Raw genomic sequence first — 4309 nt, forward strand, 5'->3', positions numbered from 1 at the left:
GAACTGGAATCTTTGCACACTGTTGGTGTTAATGCAAAATGGTGCAACTGCTATGGAAACATGGTGTATATATTCATGTATATTTGTATATATGTATACGCATGTGTGTATATACATGCATACGTATATACACACACATATATGCACACGCACAGGCACAATGGAACACTGCCTTTTTGATGCCAAATAAAAGGAAAATTTCTCATCCAAAATACAGAAATCTGTACAACTTTGCCACAATCAATATACATGAACCGTACAAATTTATACCCATTCATAATTTACCAAATAAAAGATGATTAACAAAGTTCATAAAATAGATGAAAATACTTTTACCCAGGAAAGTTACAAACCAAACCTCCACTTTCTAAAATAGAAGTTTACTCAGTCTAAGAAAACTACAAGCTAGCAAACATACAGAGCGCTGGCTGCTGCTAACACCAGAGTTGAGACAGTCTTTTTAAGAAACTTTTTAAAAACCTGTTGCCATGGCAGATTCTGGTCACTTGCTACTTTCAAGGTCAAAAACACAATACAAGGTCTGACTGTCTTCCAAGATCATGTTTGCTAGCTTGTCTTTATGTACATTTAGACATATTTGCTAAGTAAAAGTCTTCTTGTAAAATTTCCAGTACTGCCATGTTTAAAAAGTTGAACTCCCCTGTTGAGCTGCCCGAAAGGTTAACAGTAATTTTCAAGTGTGGTAGTGCAGATTCCTCCGTGGGATCTACTGCAGAGAAAGGCTCTTTGACATACAGATTTTCTTTAAAGGAATTGATATAAAAATTTAGGTATGTCTGGGAAAAGCTGAAACCACCCTGGGACTTCACTCCCTAGCAAATAAAATGATTATTTACTTGGACTCACAGACTATTAAATTACTGAAAGGTACTGTACAAACTATGGCCCTGTCACTTTTTAAAATTTTTTACCACTCTATCTTGTGCCAGATCTTCACAGCTGTGACATGGTTTAAATTCCATAATCCATTCCAAGAGGAGCCCACCCAAAGCAAAAATCAAATTTATTCATATATTCATTGTAAGATGATCCATCCACAGACTATATCTTAACCTGATACAGTCATCATATTGTAGTTTTTGGAAGAGCTTGCTCTGCTCAAGAGAAATTCGTCCTTACAGCTTCTTCAGCTGTCTACCATTCGCATGTCCGTGCTGCTTTGAGTGCCATCTCCTGCTGATGGGGCTTTCATACAGCACACAGATGGAGCCACCCTCTCCAGTTCTGTAGGACAGACAGCTCACACGGTGAGGTGAGTGAGTCCAACCCAGAGTGTGAGTTCACTTGGGAGAGGCTTGAGCAGCTCCTGACTGCTCAGTCCAATCCGCTGTGCTGCCTGTCCAGAAGATCCACTTTATGGTGGATGCAAAAACAAAGGTAACCTGATCTTTTGCATGACTTTTCTGGGAATCAGTGAAGTTTGTAATGTTCTGCCAGCAGTTCTTGCAGGCTCTGGCTGAAGGTCTGCAGCTGGTGCTGGTTCCCGAGCGGAGAAACTTGGAGATGAAGGACACGGTGGCGACGACCTCGCCTACCCTGGGGGCGGCTCTGGGTAGCAGGGATGCAGGGATGCAAGGAGGCGGAGGCCGGGCGGCCGGGAAGGCCTGGGCTCAGTGGCACCGCCCCAGCCGCTGAGCAGCCCCCTGGGCTTCTTCACAGAGCGGAGGACTGAGTGGAAGAGAGGAAGTCAGAGGCGGACTGATACTTTTTTCTTTCTTTAGAGTAAAAAAGTTATTTTCCGGACAGGAGAGGCAGGAGAGAGGAAGGGAGGAGCGATGGCAGCTTGGTTACATGGCTAGGACCTCCTCAGCTGCCTCCGCCCCCAGCTGCACAGCCTTTGAAGACCCCAATAGTTGCATTTCTAACACCGAGGGGCGAAATTCTATCCAAAGGATTATAAATCCTTCTACTATAAGGACACATGCACACGAATGTTCATTGCAGCACTGTTTACAATAGCAAAGACCTGGAACCAACCCAAATGCCCATCGATGATAGACTGGACAGGGAAAATGTGGCACATAGACACCATGGAATATTAGGCAGCCAGCAAAAACGATGAGTTCGTGTCCTTTGTAGGGACATGGCTGAACCTGGAAACTATCATTCCCAGCAAACTGACACAAGAGCAGAAAATCAAACACCGCATGTTCTCACTCATAGGTGGGTGTTGAATAATGAGAACACATGGACACAGGGAGGGGAGCATCACACAGTGGGGTCAGTTGGGGGGAAATAGAGGAGGGATAGTGGGCAGTGGGGAGTTGGGGAGAGATAGCAATGGGAGAAATGCCAGATATAGGTGAAGGGGAGGAAGGCAGCAAATCACGTTGCCATGTGTGTACCTATGCAACAATCTTGCATGTTCTTCACACGTACCCCAAAACCTAAAATGCAATAAAAAATTAATTTAAAAAAGGAAATGCTGCCGTATGCGACAAAATTAATGAATCTTGAAGACATTATGCTAAGTGAAATAAGGCACAGAAAGACAAATACTGCGTGATTGCACTTACATGATTTATCTAAAACAGCCAAATTCATTGAATGAAAGAGTAAAATGGTGGTCGTCAGGGGCTAAACGGAAGAGGAATGGGGAGTTAGTAATCAATGGGCATGACATTTCAGTGAAGCGAGGTAAGTAAGCTCTGGAGATCTGCTCTACGACGTTGCAGTTACCAGTCAACAATAATGTATCATACGCTTGAGATTTGTTAAAACGGAGGTCTCACGTTAAATGTTCTTACCACAATAAAATTTTTAAAAGAAAGAAAGAAAGACACCTGGGTGCCTTTTTCTTGTAGCAACCGAAGTAAATCGAGATGTAGAGGTGTGTAGGCATTGGTTTGACGTTCTCTTAAGAGGTCTGGATTATAGCTTCCATCTTGAGACTGGAGTCAGGCCGTTGAGGTGGGGAATGATGGAGAGATTGGAAATGGCGTTCTTCTCCAAAAACCATGAACTCTGTCGTCCCTTATGTAATTCTGCAGTGATAGTTACTGAGACCAAGACAGGCAAAGTCTAACTAGGGAAGAAAGAGTTCTACAGACTTTGTTCCAATTCTACCAAGGTTGATATTGGGGGCAGGGTTCTTGCCAGCAGCATTAAACCCAACAATCTATACTTCCTAGCACAATCTCTACCTTTGATTTCTGCAAAAAAGCACTTTTTTTGTTTTTCTTTCAAGGCTCCTCCTTCACAGATCCGTTTTTGGATATCTTCTTTATTAGACCTCTAAATGTTGAAATTCCTCTAGATTTCTATCTATGCTGCCTGTTCCTTGCACCCTACATATTCTTCAGTCATTTCTACAACTTTTAATAGCATGTGTGGATAACTCCCAGCTTGCTACTTTCACTGTGATTCTCCTGCCTCACACCGTTCCCCTCTTTGGTGATGATGTGTCTGCACATTGGCTCTTTTTCTAATCTTGAATACTTTATTTCTGTCTGGGGAGTTTAGCACATGCTTCTCTCTTCCTGTAATGCAGCGGATTGTGCCCTCTCCCTTTTTGCAAGGATAAATTCCCAGCTTAAATGCCATTATCGTAAGAGAGGTCTTCCCTAAACATGCAATCTATACTGGATGCTCAGGAGAGAGAAGAAACATTTTTTCTTTCATGTCATTTATCATCACATAGAATTACTTTACTTATTTGTTTATATACTTTGATCTGTATTTTTCCACAGGAATGTAAAATTCCCAGTGGCAGGAACGTATGGTTTTTGTTAATCACAGAACCGTATCTGATACAAAACATGCATTAAAATACTTGCAAACTGACTAAATAATATCCATCTTCTCCACTTGACTATTTTACTTGCCACACCATCCCCAGTACCTAATTCAGAGCCTGGTTCATTGACAGCCCTTAAATATTGACTGAACCCAATTAATCAATTTTTTCTTTAACTTCCGAACTCTGTGCCCAGCTCCCTACTGAATAGCTTCACTGGATATCTCAAAAGAATCTCAAATTCAGTATGTTTAAGACTCTATCTCCTACTTTCCTATCTGCTATTAGCAAGACCATCCAGTACTTGCCCTAGTAGAAAATCTACAATCATCTTTTACTTATCTCTAAAATGGAAAAAAAAAATACACCTTTTTCATAAAGTTTGGAGTGCACTAAGTGAAATAAGTAAAGTGCCTGTCACAATGCCTGGCATACAGTATCTATAAATATTAGTTTAGCTATACCAGCTTTCATTGATTCAAAGAGGCACATCTTTTCACATCCCTGAAATTAAGATAGTTTTGTGATCAGTAGTGTTTCATAATTGGAAAC

At 41.5% G+C, this 4309-nt stretch overlaps 1 pseudogene; it reads right to left on the bottom strand.

The window, feature by feature from the left end:
* Positions 1–275: 275 nt before the first annotated feature.
* On the bottom strand, positions 276–3564 carry LOC116545729 (annotated as a pseudogene).
* Between the last annotated feature and the right edge of the window lie 745 nt (positions 3565–4309).

The sequence above is a fragment of the Sapajus apella genome, unplaced genomic scaffold, assembly GCF_009761245.1.
Source record: "Sapajus apella isolate SASKATOON/1434 unplaced genomic scaffold, GSC_monkey_1.0 scaffold350, whole genome shotgun sequence".
NCBI lineage: Eukaryota > Metazoa > Chordata > Mammalia > Primates > Cebidae > Sapajus > Sapajus apella.